Below are 24,034 nucleotides of genomic sequence, written 5' to 3' on the forward strand. Positions count from 1 at the left end.
CTTAATCCTGCGGGTAAACGTCTTCTATGTTGTCTGTCTGCTTTAAATGTTTGTTTGCCTTTATTCTTTGTTTCTTTTCCTGAAAAGCCTCGAGGTGCTTACGGGAGCAGCCAGATTAGGTATGACAGACGTGTCGGGGCCTAGGCTGTGGGGGCTTCAAAAGACGTTTTGATGTCCTGGAATTTCTGCCTCCTCGGGACCCCTGGGATAGGGGGACCGGAGTGAGGATCTGTATCTGCCTCTGGAGTGAGGATCGGTTTCCTGGAACTTCTGTGGCAGAGAAGCCCAGGTTTTGTCTGTTTCTGCCTCCTTGGAACCCCTGGGATAGGGGGACTGGAGTGAGGATCTGACTTTACATCCTCGGAACTCCTGGGATAGGGGAACCGGAGTGAGGATCGGTTTCCTGGAACTTCTGTGGCAGCAAGTCCAGGTTTTCAGTGTTACTTGGTTTCTGTGTGTGATTAATTGTTTTCCCCCACTTGGTATTGTACCGGGAGTTACTGTTTAATTTTTGTGATTAATTGTTTGTGGTTTTCGTCTACTTGAGAGTGCTTGATTTTACTTTTGTTTAAAACTGCAGCTGTTTTCGTTTCTATGATTTCAGTTTTGTCCCGTGATGTTAGCCCAGGTATAGGCTGTAAGTTGTTGCCTTTCGTTTCGTTTTTGTCTGAGACAGCCGGTTCTTTTTTGTGTATGAGTGATTTACTGTTTGTTGAAATTGTTCTCCTTACTTCTTTTGCGTCCTCCTGAATTCTCTTGACGAATAGACGGACTGACGATATGGGACGGAATACCTCCAAACCTCTTGACTTGATTCTGACTCATTTTGGAATAGTTAAAACTAGAGCTCACGGTCTTTCAGTTGATGTGAGAAAAGAAAAAAAATGACTTTTTATGCAGCTCAGAATGGCTCATCTTCAATGTGAGCTGGTTGCCAGAAGGAACTTTCCACCTTCCCATTGGCCTTGAGATGGGAAATAGAGCCTTTCAGAAAGCATGCGGGCACCCAGACCAAGTGCCCCATATTGTAGTTTGGAAGGATCTAGTTATTCATCTGCCTCCACATATTAAGCCTTTTCTGACCCCCACTAACAGTCCTCCTTCCACAGGCTCTCCGAAACCAGAGGCCACTGCCCTGGCTATAATTTTTCCACCTCCTCCTCCCATTCCTCAACCAACTCCTCCTCCTTTATCCAGGTTGGAACCACCATCTGGCCCAGCGCCAAGGACCCAGAGCCTCCATGCAGCTTCTCCCTCTGGGGAACCAGAGGCAGATTCCACAGTCCTTCCCTTATGGGACACGGGGCCCTCCAGATGCTAATGGCAATCAATCTTATCATTACAATTGCCAGCAGCTTTTACAGCTTTTACAGCTTTTACTCCTCTTGTTTACCAAGAGGAGTGGGGACATATTATTTCAGAGGCGCACAAAAATGTCCCAGACACTACAGGAGTTCCAACTACAGATCCCATATTGATGATTACTTTCCCTATAAGAGGCCCAATTGGGATTACAACACGACTACAGGTAGGGAACGTCTCCTAGTCTACTATCAGGCTCTGTTGGCAGGTCTCAAGGCAGTCACAGACGGCCCACTAATTTGGCCAAGATGTACAGAAACAGGAAAGAATAGGCCAGCATTTGTGTCGAAGGTAAGTCAGAATGTAGCTAAGTTTATTGGGGCAGATTGGAGATTGCATTGTGCATATAGGCCCCAAAGTTCAGGACAGGTAGAGAGGATGAACAGAACATTAAAAGAGACTTTAACTAAATTGACCTTGGAGACTGGCGCTGACTGGGTGATGCTCCTCCCCTTTGCCCTCTATAGGGTCAGGAATTCCCCTTACCAGCTAGGTTTAAGTCCCTTTGAGATTATGTATGGGATGCCAGCTCCTATAATACCCAACCTTAAGACTGATGCTATTGCTGAAATGGATGAAGATGATTTACTTTTTTGGGTCAAAGCCACCCAGTAGGCTCATAAACATGTTTGGCCTAAACTACGTGCTCTTTATGAAGCAGGGCCAGTACCAGAACCGCACAAATTCCGGCCCAGAGATTGGGTATACGTGAAACGGTTTCGTCAGAATACACTGGAACCTAGATGGAAAGGTCTCTACATCATCTTATTGACCACTCCCATGGCTATCAAGGTTGACGGGATTGCTGCTTGGATCCATTACTCACATGCTCAGCCAGCTAACCCGTTCTCCATCCCAGAGGATTATTTGACTCCAGCGGCTCCAGAATGGAAGGCCTCCAAGGACAACGCCAACCCGCTCAAGCTAAAGTTACAGCGCTCCTCCAATTAATAACTATAACTTTAAGTCTCTTTCAGAATCAGGCAGCCCGTAATCCACATCAACCCCTAAATTTAACTTGGAGCGTCATCCATACAGCTACAGGAGAAATTATGAGTTCAACGTCTAAATAGCCCCTCGAGGAACCTGGTAGCCCAATCTCTAGTTTGACCTGTGCCAACTGGCTAAGGGGGATCAAGATATGGATACATGGATTACACATTTAAAAAACTGGTTTGTGCTGTTCCTAATGAAGGTGGAGGCTGCTTCATGAGGCCATTCTCCTTCCCCAGAGAGCCAGGCTGTGGACACATGACACGAAGGATGGCCTTTCAAGATACCCCCTTCTATATGTGCCCTGGGGAAGGGAGATCAAAATACGGGGTTAGCACCTGTGGGGAAGCAGATACATTTTTCTGTTCAAGCTGGGGGTGTGAATCCACAGGCACTGTGCCCTGGCGTCTCCCAGAGAATGACCTGATTTCAGTTTCAAGAATGGACCTAACTGCTAATCCACTACTTAAAAAATGTCACACCCTGTTTTGTAATCCGGTACTGGTAAACTTCACTGACAAAGGTAAAGCCTTCCACTCCTGGGAAACTGGGAGAACCTGGGGTCTTAGGCTATACCAGACCGGATATAATCATGGATTCATTTTTACAGTTAAATTGCAAGTCACACCGCCCAGTACCATTGACCACCCTGTGGCTATGGGACCTAATGATGTCCTAGCGCCTAGGCCGGCACCTCCAAAGCCAAATCCTACGATGGCTCCAGCTCCCGCAAACGCTAAGGCTCCGGTTAGTTCCACCTCAATAAGGCCCCCTTCAGACCCTGATGACCCCCTTTGGTTAATGATGCTGAATACTTTCCAGATTTTAAATGCATCTCAACCAGAACTTACTTCTTCCTGCTGGTTATGTTATGATGTTAGGCCCCATTATTATGAGGGAATAGCACTCATTGATAGTTATATTAATAACTATCAAGGACTGATAGTTATTAATAGTTATTAAAGGCCAAGGACTGTAGATGGCAGCAGAAAGGACACACCCGAATGACTTTACAATCTATAAAAGGGCAAGGTGTCTGCCTAGGAAAAGTACCAGCTCCTTTTCAAGAATTATGCAACAAAACTGAGAGAGTAACTGCCTCGGATGATAAATACCTGATCCCTCCCCCTGAGGGATGGTGGGCCTGTGGATCAGGGCTGACTCCCTGTGTTAATGGCAAAATATTGTCTGATCATAATGATTATTGTGTTTTAGTTCAATTAGTGCCCCGGCTGATTTATCACTCACAAGAAGAGGTTCTTAGCCAATATGATGATGAAAAAGTACCCCAAAGAATAAAAAGAGAGCCAATCACTGCCACAACTTTAACTGTTCTATTGGGACTGGGATTGGCAGGAGCCGGGACAGGTATTTAATCTTTAGTGATGCAAAATCAGTATTACAATGAGTTGAGGGAATCAATCGATGCAGATATTAAGCAATTTGAAAACTCAGTTACTCATTTACAGGAGTCATTATCCTCACTGGCTGAAGTGGTGTTACAGAATAGAAGAGGTCTAAACTTGTTATATTTACAGCAAGGAGGATTATGTGCAGCACTAGGAGAAGAATGTTGCTTCTATGTGGATCATTCAGGGATAGTCAAAAACTCTATGGCTAAAATAAGAAAGGGACTAGAAGACAGAAAAAAAACAAAGAGAGGCAAGCCAAAGCTGGTTTGAAACTTGGTTTGATGCCTCCCCATGGCTTACTACTTTAATTTCTACCTTGCTAGGGCCCCTTCTTATTTTTTTGCTTTTAATCACTGTTGGACCATGCATACTTAATAAATTGTTGGGATATATTAAACAAAGACTTGGAATTATACAATTAATGGTAATGAGGTCCCAATACCAACAACTTGGAGATGACCTTGAACTGTAAGAGCCCAAGATTGGCCTCTTCAGTTACATGGAAAGGGGGAAATGAAGAGTTTAAATTAGCCAGAATATAACTCCATTTTGAAATAAAGATTTTGACTAGGAACTGAATTCAGGTACCAGGAAATATCACAGAGTGTACACCTGGCAGAAAACAAAGTTAACTCTCCTAGCAACAGCCTCCAGGAAATATAACAGAATAAATGCTTCATAGAAAATAGAGACAAACTCCCTGGCAATAATCAATGGGAATCGGCTGGGAATCGGTTGAGAATCGGGTGGGAAAATTCTCCCCAATGTTTCAGATATGGTTTAGAAAAATAGCCATTGTGATTATATGCCTTAGCCATTGTGATTGTGTGCCTCAGAAAAAGTCACCCCGCCCTGCTAAACTTCACCCAATTCAGTAACGCCAAGGCTTGTGTCCCCCCTCTTGCTGGCATGGAAACTCCCTGCTCACAGACTTTCCCTTTAAAAATCCTGTTCACTCAGAGCTCGGGGTCCCACATCTCTACTGCTGCGCCAGTGAGACTTGGGTCCCAAGTTCGATTGCTCTTGTAATAAAGCTCTCTTGCAATTTCATCGAGTCATCTCCTGGTGGTCTCTGAGGGTCCCGTGAACCTGGCATAACATCAGTTCAGACACAGAGTCGGGCAAGGAGTTCCAGAAGCTGAAACCAGCCCAGATAAAGCAATCACCTTCTGAGCCTGTGGAATCCCATCTGACCTCAGCGTCTCTGCAGACACGGAAACTCCCTCTGGGAGTTTTTCTGTTCACAGTCAGACACAGCTTCTCTTTCGGAATTTTTGTTCACAGCAAACAGCCACATGCTGAGTGAAAAGCGTGTGGGTGCTTAGAGGAAGCACACAGACAGTGTGTGTGTTGGGGGTGTCTTTTTTTTGTGCAATGTGTACATGTGTTTTCACGTGCACACACACATGACAGCTTCGGGGGCCATCCCTCAGGTGCTGTGCGCTGTCCTGACTGATTTCGGTTTTTTTTGTTTTGTTTTGAAGACAGATCACTTGCTAGACTAGCCAGCCAACTGGCTCTAGGTGCCTGCTGTCTCTGCTCCCGGGTGCAGGGGACTGAAGCCTCTGCCATGGCTCCTGGGACTTTGACCTGGACCTCAAGCTTGCAAGGGACATTCTTCACTGCCTGGGCCAGCTCACCTCTTGGCCTAGATAGTGTGTATTGGACTTTTTTTTTTTAACCTGGTGATCTGTTGAAAGATTTCCGACCATGGGGAGAGGGCTAAGATGCAGCTACTACTTTTCTTTCACCTTTTTATCTGTTGAAAGATTGCCAGCCATGGGGAGAGCGTGGGATGTAGCCATACAAACGTAGGCCAGCATGCCTGAGGCCTTGGGTTTGAGACCCTAGAAGAAATCGGGGCAGAGAGAACTCCACAGCTTTACCTACTGAGTGCACGGACAGAAGGGGGTGACTCTGACTCGCTGCACCTCTTTCCTAACGACGGAGCGACGATGACAATAACAGGATACAAGCCCTCAGGTAGGGGCGGAAACCATGCCAGTCTGTGGACATTCGAGGTAGTCAGCCCACACAGCTGCTGGGAATGACACCGTCCCCAGAAATTAAGAAAAGCAAGTGTTCACTGTCGTTCACCCAAGGTGGTTCCACTGCGCATCAGGGACTGCCCATCACCTCCCACCCTCCCAACGATACATACTGCTCAAGGCCTCTGTCCTAATCTCACTGTGGACCGGTGATTCCCAGGCTGGCAGACGAGGTGATCAGTCCTGAAGGCAAAGCAAGGCCTTCCGTGGGGGTTCTGGAAGTCTCACCTTCCAGCAGGAGTGTTCATTTCCTCCTCCCTATTTTGTAAACAGACACCAGAAGATCAGGTTTAAAAATCAAGGCCAGAGTTCCAAGTACTAGTTTGAAAATGTATACTCAAATCCAGGCGTATTTTTCCTTAATACCTTAATAACAGCTAGCATCGGGAGAGCTTTAAAGAATGCACTCCAAGTAGAAATCCTTGATTAACTATGGCATGTGGAAGTATAATTATTCAATATTTCTAAAGATGTTTTTTTTAGGCTAAAGGGTAAGGTACACTATGCTAAAAAGAAAGTTTTAGAAAGGGGTAATGTAACTCTCATGGTTACAAGATTAAAAGCTTCTATTAAACACATGTATGATTATTTATATGATAAGAAAAGTTCAGGCAGATATGGTAGTGGGTCCAAAAATAAGATTAAAGGTTCAAGCTTACATGGAATAAAGGCACACTGAGTTAAACATAAAGGGGAACAAACACCCATGTGTTCATAGTGCAGAGCAAGTCACTGAAATCACTAGTAAGTAGGACAGCATTTACAGGTCTGTCAGCCCTGACAGTTCAGAAGCAGTTGCAAACAGAATGAACAAGCCAAGCATGAATGTAGACATCTTCCTGAAAACAGTCATCAGTCTTGAATGAGCTTAACCAGCTCATACTCATACTGAATGATCAGTAACCAGCATGCCCAGCACAGACAGGGAGGAAGGGATCATGTGTATAGAGGAATGTTAATTCAGAACGGCTGCTCTGGCAAGAGAGGGCATCCACAGACCTTCGAGGTCTGTGTGATCCAGCCGGATACAAACAGGCCTTTAATCCAGGAGACAGAGGCCAGCAGATCTGAGTTCAGGGCCAGCCTGGTAGAGGGCAAATTTTGGGTAAAGAAAAGCTTAAGTCCAAGTGTGGTGGTACATGCCTTTAACCCAAACAATGAAGGTAAAGACAGATTGTGGAAAGAAGCACCCAAGATTGAAAGAGATATCTAACTGAGTGGCAGAAAAAGTAACAAATCAGACCAAGACTGGACAGAATAGGATATGCCCAACTCTCCTGAGAAGAGAGAGGGAAGGGAAGCTACTTAAGGGGCAATGAGAGAGAGAGGAGGCAGTTTTACAGAGCGAGAACAAGTTAGACACAGATGAAGACAGAATGAACCAGAGAATGAGGAGACAGGAGATTAAAAAAGATTGCTGGATGCCAAGCAGAACCACTCATAGGCCAAGAGAAAAGCCGAATTGATAAGTCAGCTGGGAGAGGAGTTTGAACCAGAACAGCTGAGTTGATCCAGCAGCCCAGAGCTCAGAAGGGAACAAGAGAGGGGGAGCTTGTTCAGCAGTAAGTCTCAGAGGCTGAGGATGTTCTAAGCCCAGCTTGAATTGTAAGGACACTGAATCTTCCAGGACTACGCCCAGGTGAGCAGACAGAAGCAGTAAGCATCAGAGATGACAATTGAAACAGGCAAATAAAGGTTCCTTTACACATGGGGTTGACAGTTACAGTCCCAAGGGGCCACCAGTCCTGGTCACCAGTGCTAACTGTCTAATGAAGTCACTTCCTCAGATTCTCTACACTAATCCCTCTAGCTGACTTCAACTTTCTTCTGAACTCTGTTGGCATAAGCATGGCACACATGCACACACACACTCAGCACACACACATGCACACACACACTCAGCACACACACACACATGCACACACTCAGCACACACACATGCACACACACACTCAGCACACACACATGCACACACACACACACTCAGCACACACACATGCACACACACACTCAACACACACACACATGCACACACTCAGCACACACACACACACGCATACACACACTCAGCACACACACACACACGCACACACACACTCAGCACACACACACATGCAGGCACACACTCAGCACACACACATGCACACACACACTCAGCACACACACACATGCACACACTCAACACACACACACACATGCACACACACTCAGCACACACACATGCACACACACACTCAGCACACACGCACACACACACACTCAGCACACACACACACACACACGCAGGCGTGTACACATGATTACATCTATGCATGCTCATGGTGTGTACACATGTACATACATGCGTATGTGTGTATACATACAAAGGCCAAACACTCAGGCTGGAGAGATGGCTCAGTGGTTCAGAGCCCTGGCTGCTCTTCTAGCCGACCCGGGTTTGGTTCCCAGCACCCACATAGCATCTCACAACCATCTGTAACGCCAGTTCCAAGGTATCCAACACCCTCTTCTGGCATTTCAGGCATTTCACAAATACGGTGAACAAACATACATGCAGGAAAAATACTAATAAAGAGAAGAATGTTCATACAAATGACCTAACAAAAAACAAATCAAAAATTGTTTTTAATATATACCAAGTGGGTGATATCAAGAAGAGTTACACCATGTATCTGAGACTAGACACAGACAGCTATCCTCCTCCTCTTCTGCTACAAAACATCAGGGCCCTGCTGCCCAGGCCACAAACACGCATTCTGTTTTCATCACTAACTTTTAAGGGAAAACATGCTCCAAAACTGCTCTAGAAGTGCCTTACTTAAGGTGCTCTCTGACCACTGATTAAAGTTAGAAACCAACAGTGGCAAGAGCTGAAAAAACCCCAGGTATTTGGGAACACAGTACTATCCCCCTGACATCCTTGTTCAAAAGAAAACAGGCATCAGTGGGGATCTAAGGAGGTTGGAGAGCTCGGCAGTGACTCGGGTCCTGCTCTTGCAGAGCAGTTAAGTTCCGTTTCTAGCACCTGTGTCAGGTGGCTTATAAGCAGCTGTGACTCCAGCTTCCGAGGATGTGATTCTCTGCACTCATGTACACACACACACATACACACACCTCACACACACTTCACACACATTACATACACACCTCTCTCACACACACGATTAAAATCTTAATGAGTGGGGAGAAATGAAGTATGTTTTAACTAAGGCATTATCAGAGCAAACCAAGGGACAACCCTGGAGAAGTAACTGCCGCCTTACATGGCCTGATGCCTCTTGGGAGGAAGAAAGGACTGTCTCGAGTCAATGACCAGTGATCTCACAGCAATAGTAACACCAGGACCAAAGACAAGAAGAAAGGAAATGGAGGGCAGAAAAGAACCAACACAACTACAAAAGAGAGGAGACACCTGTGAGTCCAAGAGCCTACCCCTTCAGAAAAAAGTAAGAACGTGCAGCCTGCATTCAGGGAAAATGCAGGACAGGCGAAAACACCCAGCATCAGGCAGCAGCGGCCGCAGCTCTGTACAAGTCTCGGAGGGCGGAGGCCAGCATGTATGAGCAACGTCATGTCACAGAAGGAATGGCCAGAGGAGACATTTAAACTCGTGACAAACACTCACGAAAGGTTAGAAAACGTAAGCAGCTCTCCTCTGAAGGGAAGCCTTCTCTTTGTTCACCGTGCCCAGGTCACTACAGAGAGCCAGAGCTGTCACGTGGCAAACAGCGGGTGCCGGATGGTGCCAGCCCAGCTGACCAACCTACAGCACAACCCCGACAGCTCAGGAGACGTCCTGTTAGAGCCAGAGGTCTGGAGTGTCTGCTGCTGGATGACGTGTTTTCCCAACACACAGAGATGCCAAACCCTCGAAACCACAGCAGTGTGACACACGTCAGCACGTGTGTCACAAAAATCTCACAAAAAGAGCTACAGGCAGCCAGGGGTGGCGGCACTCGCCTTTGATCCTAGCACTCTGTGAGGCACAGGCAGAAGGATCTCTGTGAGTTCGAGGCCAGCCTAGTCTACAAAGCCAGTCCAGGACAGCCGAGGCTACACAGAGAAACCCTGTCTCGAAATAAATGAATGAATGAATGAATGAATGAATGAATGAATGAACTACAGGCAATCAATGAAGAGACATAGCTCCCTAAGTGGTCAGCCCTAAACATGTGTGCACATACACAACACTAATGAGTTCACTACAGTGTGTGTGTGTAAAATAATAGTTATAGGAGAGATGATAAGCTTGAAAATGAAGGGCGGGAGGAATCGGAGGGGAAGGAAGGAGAGGAAATGATATAGACACAGTACTCTGTATGAAATTCTCAAAAACAATAAATTTTAAGTAGGAAGATTCACATACTTTCTAAGTGAAGAACGGGGATATTGGCCGAGACACAAAGGCTGCCGGTCCAACAGAGGCCAGCCTTCTTCACTCACCGCCGGCTGCAGTCACATCATGACTGAGCATAGGCAGGACCCAGGCTGCTCCGCTTGGAAAAGCCTGAGTCACGGTTTGGTTGAAGTTGTCAGAAAATGCAAAGTCACTAGACTCCAGGACCCACCTTTGGGAAGGAGATGTGCCTGAGGAAGAATCCTAGACCTAACTGCTTAACTTAACTGGGGAAAACATTAACATCCGCACTTTCAGCGGCTAAAAACCCCACAAACCGCTGAGATAAACCCAACACGCTCGCTCGGTCTGAAGGTGCGCGCTGGGTCACTGCAGGTTTAACTTCCACAAAGACTATCGACTGTGGGGGTCTCAGTGCTGAGGTCCCTCCCACACCCACCCAGCTGGTGGGCGTCAGAAGGGTGGGAGAACCTGCCCAGCCACGGACACAAAGTCAGCAGAGGGCCCTGGGACTAGAAGAAAACTCCCTTAGGGAAGCCAGCCCTAGCGACAGCAGACATTTCACCAACAGGAACCCCGGCCAGTGCACCGGCCCTTCCCTCCTCCATGCAGAAATGGCTTCAACACCTTGGAAGTTTGGCTCTTACATGTCCTTTTTTTTTTTTTTTTCTATTTACTTTTACTTTGTTTTGTTCTTAGCAGCTTTTTTACATTTTTATTTGTTATTCCTCTTCTAATTTTGTTAACTTTTTTCAGTTGAGATTTCCTTCTCTTTCTTTAAGAAAAAAATCTAAATTGCATTTACTTTGTTTTGTCTGCAAGGGTGCATATGTGCACGCGGGCCACATGTGGAGGTCAGAGGTCAGCTTGCAGGAGCTGGTTTCTCCTTCCACCATGTAGGTGCCAGCAGTCAAACTCAGGTCTTTGCAGGAAGTGCTGCCATCTGCTGAGCCAGGGCACCAACCCTCTTTCCTGTTTTCCTGCCTCTCTACGTTTATAGTTATTGGTTTTATCTTTTAATTTTTATTTTTTTACAATTTATTCACTTTGTATCCTGAGAGTAGCCCCTCCCTCATCTCCTCTCATGCCGACCCACCCTCCCTCTTTACCTTCTATACCCTTCCCCAAGTCCACTGAAAGCTGGAGCCCTCCTCTCCTGCCCTCTGACCCTAGCCTATCAAGTCTCATCAGGGCTGTCTGCATCCTCTTTCTCTGTGGGCTGGCTAGGTCACTCCACCAGGGAGAAGCGATCAAGGAGCAGGCAACAGAGTTCATGTCGGACACAGCCCCGGCTCCCCTTACTAGGGAACCCACATGGAGACTGAGCTGCCATGAGCTACATCTGAGCAGGGGGTCTAGGTCCTTTCCATGCATGGTTCTTGGTTGATGCATCAGTCTCTGCAGGTCCCCCTGGGCCCAGACTTTTTTATTCTGTTGCTCTCCTTGTGGAGCTCCTGTCCCCTCCAGGTCCTTCTATTCCCACCTCCCCCAGCTTCTTCCATAAGACTCCCTACGTCCTGACCAAAACTTGGCTGTAAGTCTCTGCCTCTGCTTTGACCCCCTGCTTTTATTTCTTGTTTCCTACAATTTTGTCTTGAGCTGTTTTGTTATTGCAAACCCTTGCCCTCTTTTCTTCTTTCTTATGCCCTTTCTAACTCCCAGCTCTTTTCTCTGCAGTACTCTTGTCCCTCATTGTTTTTCCTTTTATCTGACCTATTTCCCTCTCCCTTTCCTTGACTCTTTACCTATTTCATTTATTATCTTCACACTTACCCTAAATAATTTTAAGGTTTTATTTTTGCTTGTGTACATGTATGTACACCACGTGTGTGTGTGTGTGTGTGTGTGTGTGAGAGAGAGAGAGAGAGAGAGAGAGAGAGGGAGAGAGAGGGAGAGAGAGAGGGAGAGAGAGGGAGGGAGGGAGGGCAGAAGAGAGCACTGGATTCTCCGGATACGGAGTTTCAGGTGCTTGTGAGCCTCCTATGTAATCCAGGTCCTCTGGAAGAGCAGAAGGCTCAGCTGCTGAGCTACCTCTCCAACCCCAGGATTTTCCACTTCTTGGCATGGTCTATACCAGCTTTTCCAGTCTTCATTAACAGTCACTAGGTAGGGGTCGCTGGGCAGATTTCAAGTGTGGTTGTGTATCTGGTCCTCAGAGATCCAGAGCAGCTGATTCTTCCTTCCTGAATGATGGGGGACTGAGCTTTCAAGAGAGGCACTTTAGGTTCACTTCTCCTGCTGAGATAAAATTCTCTGACCAAAGGCAATGTAAGGAAGGAAAGAGCTTGTTGGGCTCACAATTCCAGGGACAGTCCAGCCTCAAGGGGAAGTCAAGGTAGGAGCTGAGATGGCCAGTCACTTCATGGCCACAGCCAAGAGAAGAAAGAAGTGACTCACGCATGCCACTGGCCTGCTCTCGCCTGGCTCTCTCCTGTCCTGTGTAGCAGGAGCTCCTGCCCAGGTAATGGTACAGCCTACAGTGAGGCCTGTCTTCCTACATCAAGTAGCAATGAATAGGGTCCACCACTGACATGCCAGCAGACATCTCTTAGTGAGACTCTCTTCCCAGGTGATTCTAGACTGTGTCCATTTGACAGCTAAAGCTAGCTGTTGCCAGAGCACATAACAGTAAGATTCCCAGACAAAGCCAGAAGAGACACGCAATCAGACAGATGCACAAGCTGCAACATGGAAACAAGAAGCATGAACAAATGTGGTACTTGACATTTCCAGGAGATCCTAACTCCTCATTGCGGACCTAAAAGATACTCAAATTGGTAAGTAGCATTTTAGGTGATAATTTCAAAATCTGTATGGTAAAAATGATTGATGACCTGAAAAACAGCCCCAACAGGCACATGAATTCAACCAGGAATGGAGAGAAAAGTCAAGAAAACAAAGGGAAAATAATCAGCAGAATAGATGGAAAAGTCCAACATGGAAGACAATCTCAGCAATAAAATTGAAGTTCTGAAGGAAAGAAAACAAACAAATATTGGAAATCAAAATTTGAAAAACTGGAAAACATTACCAATGGAAGACAAGGTCCACATACCTGAATATCAATAAGAAATGATAATAAAGAGCACCCATGATCTTTATGTCCAAGAACTTTGAAATGCAAACAAAAAACAAGCCTCAAAATCCATGGGACAAAAGGTACTGAGATAAGCATTACATGCAAAGAGAATCTTCAATGAAATTATACCATAAGATTTCCCTAATTTAGAAAAATTTCCAAACAGAAGAGACATTGAGAACCTCAAGTAAACATGATCGGAAAACACTCCATGGCGTATTACACAAACTAGAGCAGTTTGTGACCATCAAGACGGTGCTGTGGAAGCAGCTTCAAAGGGTAATACACACTGAGGATAAAGCAAAGTAGTCTCCATCATGAGAACATAGGAAAGAACAAGTTTCATGAGAGAAATAGAAGAAAAAAAAGGAAAAGATAAAGAAACTCATCATGTCCAGCACAGGAAGCTCCTAAAACTTTTAAGGAGAAAACAAACAGCAGCCAATAATCCAAGCCACAAACAAAAGCATAAGAATTAAAAAACATCCCTCAATAACATCCTTTACTGTAAATTGCTTCAACTCATCCACAAAGGGATGCAGGCTGAATGACAGGCTCACACAAATCACCGGTAAAGACACAAGACCAAGAATCAAAGGATGGGAAACCACCATCAAGTGAATGGAGACCAAAAACAAGATGGCATGGCTCTCTTCCGAGCTAATGAGCTGGACTTCAAACCAAGTAGTCAGAAGAGATAAAAAAGGCACCACATATTAATCAGGGAAACTATTCATCAAGATGATACAATGATTGTAAAAATATGCGTGTGCAATAGTGGGTCTGTCCCCCCACTCCTGATCTGTTTCCTGGTTCGGGCTGACAGCCTCTGCCCGAGCCCATCTGCTAAGATAAAGTCAGGCGGCGTCACACCTATGGAAACTGTGTCGCACATGCATGTGTGGACATAAACACCTGTGCGTGCGTGTGTGCGTGTGTGCGTGTGTGCGTGTGTGTGTGTGTGTGTTCCTGTGTGTCGTGTCTGTGTATGTGCATGTTCAGGTGTGTGTTTGTGAGTGTGCATGTGCGTTATGTGCATGTCTGCACATACGTCTGAGGGCCGTGAGTGTGCCTGTGTGTGCTTGTGAGTGTGTGTGTACCTTACGTGCATGTCTGTACATGGACTCGCCCATGTGGTACATGTGAAGACTGCAGATGGAGCCTGTGCTGCCTTCAGCCACAGTTGGTTAATCCCTCTTTTTCTCAAAGCTTTGTTTTGTGTGTGTGTGTGCTCCAGGACAGTCTCGGTTATACAGAGAAACCCTGTCTTGAGAAAACAATAGAAAGAAACAAGGAGACAAGCAAAAAGAAAAGAAAAACATCTATAAAGCCAGAATCCTTTAGAGTGAATATATTTTTCTGCATTTGCTTATCTGATTACATATTTAAAAAGAATTTCTTCACTAAAAAAAGAGAGAGATTGATGGTGGTGCCTGCCTCCAAGCCTGCCGGCCTGAGTTTAATCTCAGAACCCATGTGGTATGAGGAGAGAAAAAAGTTCCATAACTTGTTCTCTGAGCTTCACAGACATGCGCACTCACACCCACAAATATATATATGAAAAAGCAAATAAATAAATAAACGTGAAAGAAGAGGAAGCAGAGGATTTGGCTCAGTGGTAGAGCACTGGCCCAGAATATACAAAGTCCTGGGTTTGATTCCCCAGACAGAAAAAAAGGGGAGACTGGTGAAATTTTGGTTTATAATCTGGAAACATGGTTTTGTTTTGGGCCCAGGTGTGGGATGTGGACTGATTCAGATGGTCCACAGAAGCTGACTATTTGCCTCATGCCGGCTCTGAGAGGGGCTCTTTGCCAGCTACAGTTGGTTTAATTCTGAGGACTCTGGAGAGAGAATAAATGTGAGAGCCCAGAGAGTGTGGAGGCATGCTGAGAAAGAACAAGGCTGCTGATGCAGCGTGATGAGAAGTTGGCCATCTCCTGAAAAGGCCACTGGACTTGCCCCGAGGAACCCACCAACCCTAACCAGCAGGAAGGAGGCTAAGTCCCCTTTCCCTTCCAACTTTTCCCCCCCTACCTAGGGTTGGAGGGTCGGAAGAAAGGTGTAGGCTTTAAGGAACCTCAAATAAAGTAGCGTTTATAAAACTAGAGTCTACAGAGGAAGTTAAAAGCAAGTCATTTCTTCTTCCACTCACTTTCCCTCCCACTGGCCACCCTGTATAACCAAGCAAGAGCGTCTCCTGATTCACACTAGTGTCTCATCAGGACAACTCTCTGAGATCGTGGTCCTGGAAAAGCTGTGAGGTTTCCAAGGCTGAAGACAGACCACTTAGGAGGCAGGCTCCCGCCCCAGCTAAGCTCACCAACAAGGAACACCTGAAAACTGGCAACAATGTTTGAAAGGAGAGGGGCACTAAGATTCTCCCAGGGGCTGGAGAGACCGCTGTTTGGGCAAAGAGCCTGCTGTGCAAATGTGAGTCCCGGAGCAAAAGTAGAAGAGGTAGTGTAAGACCTGGGGTCTCACAGCTCAGGAGTTTAAGATCAAGCCCTTCCCAGAACCCCCCACAGACCACGCGACCATTGCGCAATGGGGTCACCCCTGTCAGTCAGAAAGGAGTGGCACCAGGAGACAAAGGCTTTAGGTTTAAAAAAAAAAAAAATTGCGGGAATTTTGAAGTTGCAGTCTTGGCAATTTAGGATTGGATGAGGAAGCTATAAAGTAAGATAATTGGTTAGTCTTAGGTGCTCAAGCTTGGCCAATCCTGCCAAGTGCGGATGCAGCTGCAATTGAAGGTGGGGGTGGTTAGCTCATCCTTGGAGATCTGGGCTTCGGACTTTTGGCTGGAGGTCAGGAGCTACTCAGAAGGGTTGGTTGCTAAGAAACACTATCTCAAAGACAAGGGTTTGGTCCTTCTTTTTGCTGAGTGAAGGTCATTGCTTGCTCACTTTTTATATCTGTCCTCACAGATAGGGTCACATTTCTCCATTCTCTGGAAAGGTACTAAGAGGCTTTAGCTTAACCTGGACCTAAAACTCAAAACTATAGGCTTTAGAAGACATACAGGTTACAAAGTTAGTCTGACCCTTTCAGCAGCGTGTGCCTGCAATCCTACCTCCTGTGGGTAGGTGGGAAGCCAGACAGGAGAAACCCAGGAAGCCCTGGGGCCAGCGAGACCAGCAGGCACTGCAGAAAAATGAGTGTGGGGTGGAGAGAGGGTGCAGCAGTTAAGAGCACTGCCTACCTCTCCAGAGGACCTGGGTTCAAGTCCCAGCGCCCACAAATGTAGGCCCTCTTCTGGACTCTGTGGACACTGCGGGCGCACACGTGCTGCGCAGACTTACACACAAGCAAAAGGTCGACACACACAAAATAAATCCTAAAAAACACTGAAAAGGTGTAGTGGAAAGTGTGCGTGCACAGACACCACACATATGCACAAGTCATAAACACCAGGGGGTTTAAGGAATTTTTTTTTCATCTTAAATTATAAAACATCCAAAATGAAATTTGTTTCTTCAAGACAGGGTTTCTCTGTGTAGCAATGCTGTCCTGGACTTTGTAGACCAGGCTGGCCTTGAACTCACAGAGATCCGCCTGCCTCTGCCTCCCGGGTGCTGGGATTGATTAAAGGTGTGCACCACCGCGCCCAGCTTGTTTTCAAATTTGTTTTACAACTTACATTTTACGTCCCCATTAATACTAAAGTTAATGAGATGCTGAAACTGAAGCCATCAAACCGTGTGTGTGTGTGTGTGTGTGTGTGTGTGTGTGTGTGTACTCTTACATCTTATATATAGTCCAAGCTTCCCTTAAACTTGCAAATCACCTAAGAGAGAGAGCACTGGCATCCCAGGCTGCTGTGCCTGGCTCAGACCTACTTTGTGGGAGGTTCTAGGAGGCTCTATTTTGCTCTCCGTTTTGCCTGAGGAAATTCTGCAGGCTGGAGTTGTGTCCTCATAACCACATCCATTTAAACTCACACAGTGACCTCCAGCTACACACCGGAAATCGCAGACCATTTCTTCATGGAATAGAAGCCATTTCTGCATCTAGTCTCTGCCGGAAGTTTTATTTGATGAGGTCTTGTTAAAAAAGGAAAAAAAAAAGAGAGAGAGAGAACAAAAAGAAAAGTTCTTAATTCAAGGCCCTTGGATCAGATGCCAGGGGTTGTGGTTTTTCTTCTTCCTACAACAGTCTATACAACCAAAGGTTTGACTCCTGGCTGCACAAAAGCACTGACAGTCATGAGGCCAGTGGGGACGACCACATCTCTCTGCCCCCGGCTGCCCTACACACAAAAACACTTTGTAGCATTTCCATCAGTAAACATGTAGAAAACACAAATTGCGAGCCGGGCCCTGTTCTGAACTGGTGTAGCCAAGAGGAATGAGATAGAGATCTAGGAGATTTCAGAGCTGGCAGAAGAAACAGAGCAGTCCCAGATCCTGCTGCCTCCTGGACAGCAACAGGCAGGAGAGCCAGGCAAGCCTCACACAGAGGGCAGCACCACCGGAGACGCTGTCCTCTGAAAAGCCGCCCTGAGGTTAGAGCTCAGGGCTTTCTGGTCCTGGTCAGTAAAGGAGAAAAACAGGAGAACACAGGAAAAGAAAGCAGGACAGGATAGAAGAGCGAAGATTGGAGGGAAGGAGAGAGATTGGCAGATCCTACACGCAGATCCTTAACTCGGTAAGCATACTCCCTGGTTTTAGAAATAGTGTAATGTTAGTGTGCAAGCCAGTATCAACAGCCTGCTTCTGGGCTGCCTAGCAACCTCTGACGTCATCACTTGCCCCCACCAGGGGCAAGCCAGGCGAGCTCCAGATATAAAGGTCCCTCTGATGCTTGCCGGCCCTTTCTCTGACTTCCTCAGTTTCTCTTCTTTCTGTATTTCTGGTCCACAGCAGCTGACTATTTGCCTCCTGCAGGCTCTGAAAAGAGCTCTTTGCCAGCTGCAGATAGTTTAGGTCTGAGGATTCTAGAGAGAAAATAAATGTGAGGGCCCAGAGAATGTGGAGAGGAGAAAGAACAAGGCTGCTGCTTCCCCACTGCTGCTTCTGCTGCTGTTGATTCAGTGAGACAAGAAGTTGGAGATCTCCTGAAACAAGGACTGAGCTGGCTCCAAGGAATCTGAGGACCCTGACCAGCAGGAAACAGCTAAGAACACTGTGCCCCCTTTCCCATTAACCCTTTCTCCCACCTGGTGTGGAGTAGGGAGAAAGAGATACAAGAAATGCAAATAAAAGAGTTTTAAAAGGGACTCTTTCAAAAGTCCTGAGTTCAATTCCCAGCAACCACATGGGGGCTCATAATCATCTGTGAGATCTGGTGTCCTCTTCTGGTGTGCAAGTGTACATGCAGGCAGAATACTGCGTAAATAACAAATCTTAAAGAAAATATTTTTTAAAGAGTTGTTTTTTTTTTTTTTTTTTAAGTATGCCAACAAATGACACCCAGATGTTGGGCTTAAGAGAATGGGTAATGCCGTAGAGGAGACAGTAGGGTGCGGAAAGACGAGCATACCTTTCAGGATACGAGCATAAGGCTCCCTGCAGCTGCTACTGCTGGTTTTAGTCCTGCTTGACTCCCAGAGGGAATTCTGATTTTGTTTCATTGTCTTCCTGAATTCCATTTTTTAAAAAGGAGAGGAGCATGGTTGAACAATTGGAAAGGATTACAGAGTTGGCAATGCAACTAGAAAATTTTCAGGTAGAAGTGGAAATGCTTGGAAAAGCAAAAGCGCCGTTGGCAAAGAACAGCTGGTAACTAAGGGCCAGAACTCTCCATAATTGCCACCCAGCCCTGCTTGGTGCACTTTCTCTGTCCAGTTCCCACAGCCTCTGAGCAAGCTGGGGGGTCGGGAGAAGCAGAAAGCTATACAGGCCAAAAGGGTTAAAGAGAAACAGCCCATCTCGAGAAAATGGGTTAAGTTTGAACAAACTGAGCTGCCAGAGGAGCAGCCTTGGGCTACAAGATTATCACAATTGAGCTTTTCCAGTAGCCTCTAAAAGTTCTAGATTGGGAAATGCTCAATGAAGCCTTAAAACGGCTTAAAATTGCCGGTGCATGGACTTGTTCTGCCAGAGAAGCAAATAGGCCATTTCTTTCTCCGAAAATTAGGCCATTAGGAACCAAGCCTGACGATCAACCGCAACAAGTACAAGCTGATCTAGACAAGAGCAACTAAGAGTCATCAGTGTATGAAAGAAATTATCCATCCATAAAGGGTTTGGTTCCTTGATCATCTCCTTTTAAGAAAGCAACAGCAAGTTCCATTTAAATTAAAAGAAGAGCCGTTTGTTTTTAAACAGAAAGGGGGGAAGTGTTGTGGATATAAACAGGTTTTTGTTTGGGTCTCTGGTGTGGGTTGTAGGACTGATTCAGATGGTAAATTATTGCTTCGTATGGGCTCTGAGAGGAGCTCTTTGCCAGGTGCAAATAATTTAAATCTGAGGACTCTGGAGAGAGAATAAACGCCAGAGCCCAGAGAGTATGGAAAGTTCTGAGAAAGAACAAGGCTGCTGCTTCCCCGCTGCTGCTCCTGCTGCTGTTGATGCGGTGAGACAAGAAGTTGGAGATTTCCTGAAACAAGGACTGGACTGTCTCCAAGGAATGTGATGAACCTGACCAGCAGGAAGCAGCTAAGAATTGCGCCCCCTCTCCCACTAACCCTTTCTCTCTTCTGCCTGGTGTTGGGGTGTTGGAAGAGGCTGGAGAGGCTGGAAGAGATTGGAGGGTGGAGTAGGGAGAAAGAGACATAAGAAATGTAAATAAAAGACTTTTTAAAAAGTACACCAACAGGATTCCTCCCACATTTCCCTGGTTTGGGGACTCCTCCTACCCCCAGCTACCAAGACCATGGGCCTGAAAGTCCATGGGCCAAAAAATTTCAAAAGTATACCCAAGAAAAACAATTTTCCCCTTAACCTACTTAACCTGTCTTCTGCCCTTATATAAGTTCCAGTATCTTTGTCCAGATGTTTTCTACATCCAAGATAGTGCCAAAGCTGCTACCCACTGATGCTCCCGGCTTACAGTCAGATGGACCTGCATTTTCTTTCTAGCCTGCAGCCCTCTTTTTCAAAATTCTTTATTTGGGGTATTGAGGCCTCTGCCTCCCTTACACCAACCCCCCCAACCTTAAGTAGTGTTATGTCCAGATCCTGAGACCCTCAGAGACCACCAAGAGATGACTCTGTTGCAAGAGCAAGAGATCTTTATTGTGAGAGCAAGTCTCACAGACACAGCAGCAGAGAAGTGGGACTTTGAGCCCTAGGTGAACAGGGTTTTTAAAGGGAAAAACTACAAGTGGGGGAGAGGGGGGTTTCCATGCCTTGGCATTACAGAATTGGGTTAAAATCATAGGAGCAAGGTGACCCTTACTACAATTGGTTTGGTAGCTAAAGCTTAACCATAACTGCTATTTTAAGCTATCTGAAAGTACATCTGGAACATAGGGGAATGTTTCACTTTGCTCTGATTGGCCATTGCTAGGGAAGTTCACTCTGTTTTCTGCCAACTGTATATTCTGTGTTTTTTCCTGGAACTTGAGTTCAGCCTCCGGTCACAGGTGTGCACAAGATGGCTTCTCATCTCAAAATGGAGTCACCCAAGCTAACTTAAGCTCTTCAGTAGGAGAAGGAGAAAGAAAAGGTTAGTGGGGAGAGGGGGTGCAGACCCCTTTACTTCTCGTGGCTGTTTAGGGTCACAGGGTTCTTTTAGGGCTATACCAATCTTCGTCAACTGCAGACACAGCTAGCAATCTCCCTCAGGCCAATGTGCCCTGAAGCGTTTCTTTCCCTCTGTCTGCTCCAAAGAGCCACACACCACACCCCAGCACTGAACACCACACACCTCATCTTTCTCAGCTCCCATATTTATACTGAGTCCTAGACCACACCCCTCTCCAGGGGGCATGTGGAAGGCTGTTACGGTCTAACATTAGGACCCAAATGTGACAATTAATAGGTGTGGACAAACTATAGCCCAACTAAAACCCCACACTTGGGATTAAAACAGAAGCATATTTACATGACATACAAAGAAACCAAATCTTCCATTTTGATAGCCACAGCTGTTCTCACAGATCCTGAACAGCAAATAAGACAGCCTTCTGTTCCTGGAATTGGTCAACATTCCAGACTTTTGGTATCCTATCTCCGCCCCAATGTCAGCAGGAAGAGGATTGATTACTCCGCCCCAATCCATTTATTATCAACAGAAGGTTTGGATGTTGTGCCTCAGATCTGGGGCAAGCAGCTCCTGGTTCTCCCAGCATCCCTTGGTCCCCACCTGCTGCTGGGCATGGCTGGCAAACCCACCCTCTACCTTGAGTTTTCCAGGGCAGGGGCTTCCCTTCCATCTCACCATATAATCTGGACATTTTTGTGCTCTTGCTTTTTTTTCTCTCTCTCTCTCTTCACCTCTTCCTAAGTTTTCCATTTTTAATTAAAAAGGGAAGAATGTAATGTTACTTAACAAGCTGATCCCAAGAGCCTGCCTCTAGCTTGCCTAGCAACCTCTGACGTCATCACCTGCCCCCCACCAGGAGCATGTCAGGTGAGCTCCAGATATAAAGGATCCTGCCAGTCACTGCGGGCCCTCTCTCTGACTTGATTGGTTTCTCCCCCCCTGTCTTTCTGGGGCACCCCTCCCTTCCCCATTCTCTCCCCCTCCCCCCTTCCACAATAAACATCTTTCCTTCTATTAAATATGTTGTGGCGAATTCTTAATCATAACAAATAGCATCTGGTTACATTAACCAGGCTGCTTCAAATTTGGATCTCAAGGGTTCCCTGTAAGAGCTCAGTGAGACAGAAGGGCTCTGCTTGACAGCCCAAGATGAGCACGTGGCACACGGGGACACATTAGGAACTATCCATTAAGTCATTAAGAGCAACAGACAATAAACTCGAGAGCTTAAAAGTGGTGGGAAGACTTGACACACTCCCATCATAAGGAAGCATGAGGGAGAGAGGACAGGTAGGAGCTGGGGTCTCATACAAAGGACAAGGAGGATGAAGAGGCGTCCCTAAGTAATGCTGCACTGATAGAAATGAAGGAGACAGCGAACAGCAATGGGAGGAAGCCAGCCAGAGGCATCCAGAGGATAGATTAGAAGTAACAGTGGAGGTTAACCAGCAAATAGCCAACTCCAGCCAGCCTGCCTGGTAGTGCTTTGAATCCAAGCCCTTGGGAGGCAGAGGCAGGAGGATTTCTGGAAGCCTGAGACCAGACTGGTCTACATAGGGCACTCCAGGATGGCCAGGAGCTACACAGCAAGATACTGTCTGAAGGAACAGAAAAGGAAAGGATTACCAGCTGCGATCAGTAGCACACTGTCTACAAAGGGCTGAGGGACGGTCAACAGTTACCTGAAGATGATACTGGTATGTTTGTGGTAAAAATTAGGGTCTCACCCCCTGAAGGCACCCCAACAGCAGCAAACTGCACCCCACATCCTGCCCTACTCTGCCTACTTTCTCCAAAGACTGCTGACAACAGGGACACCAGGTAAGTCCCTCCTCCCCACAAGCCCCTGCCTGCCAGCTTCCCTGAAAGCACATCCAATACTGGTAAACTGCACCCCATACCCTATGTTCCATCTTCCACTCCACCACGCTGCCTGCATTCCTGGAGGTTTGCTGGCATCAGGGACAACCAGGTAAGACCCTGCCCCACACCCTAGCCTGCCATATTCCCCTGGACACACCCATCACCCTTAAACTCCACCCCACACCCTGGACTTCATTTTCCAGCTCACAACCTGACCTACTTTTCCAGAGACCTGCCAGTGACAGGGACCACACTGGTATTAGGGATTTCAAAGGCTAGGGTAGCACCCCAAACCCCAGAGTCTACACAGGCCACAAAAAACCCAGGGGAGACAGCCTACTAGACCTAAAGACTAATTGCCAGAACTCCAGGCCGCTCAGAACTGGTGGAGGCGTCTCCACCCCTGGTTTCCAGCTGTGGTCCAGAGCAATAGTGACATAAGCCACGTGTTGTTGGCATCAAAACCAACAGGTGAATCAATGGAATCATATTGAAGACCCAGAAGTAAACCCATATAACTATGGACGTCTGATTTCTGGCAAAGAAGCCAAAACTATACAATAGAAAAAAGAAAGCATCTTCAGCAAATGGTGCTGGTCTAACTGAATATGTGCAGGGTAGAAAAGTGCAAATAGATCCATATTTATCACCCTAAACAAAGTTAAAGTCCAAGTGGATCAAAGACCTCAACATAAAGCCAGACACACTATATCCGATAGAAGAGAAAGTGGGGAAGAGCCCTGAACTCATTGGCATAGGAGACAACTTCCTGAACAGAACTCCAACAGCACAGGCTCCAAGAGCAACAACCAATAAATAGGACCTCATGAAACTGAAAAGCTTCTGTAAGGCAAAAGACACCGTCAATAGGACAAAATGGCAACCTACAGATTAGGAGATCTTCACCAACCCTACATCTGACAGAGGGCAAATATCCAGAATATATATATATATATATATATATATATATATATATATATATATATATATATATATATATAAAGAAATTAAACACCAACAAACCAAATAACCCAAAAATGGGGTACAGAGCTAAATAGAGAATTTTCAACAGAGAAATCACTAATGGCTGAGGAGCATAAATGTTGTAACTTGCTTTAACTCTGTTGAGACCTGCTCTAGTTCTTAGCCCAACTATGGCTCCTCTGTTAACACTTGCTGTAGCCTTTAGCACATCAGAAGCCATTTTGCCTCCAAGTATGTCTCTATGGTTTCCTTTCTCAAACTTTCTATACTTTGTGACCTGGACCCT

The sequence above is a fragment of the Psammomys obesus genome, unplaced genomic scaffold, assembly GCF_907164565.1.
Source record: "Psammomys obesus unplaced genomic scaffold, mPsaObe1.curated_primary_1811, whole genome shotgun sequence".
NCBI classification, from domain to species: domain Eukaryota; kingdom Metazoa; phylum Chordata; class Mammalia; order Rodentia; family Muridae; genus Psammomys; species Psammomys obesus.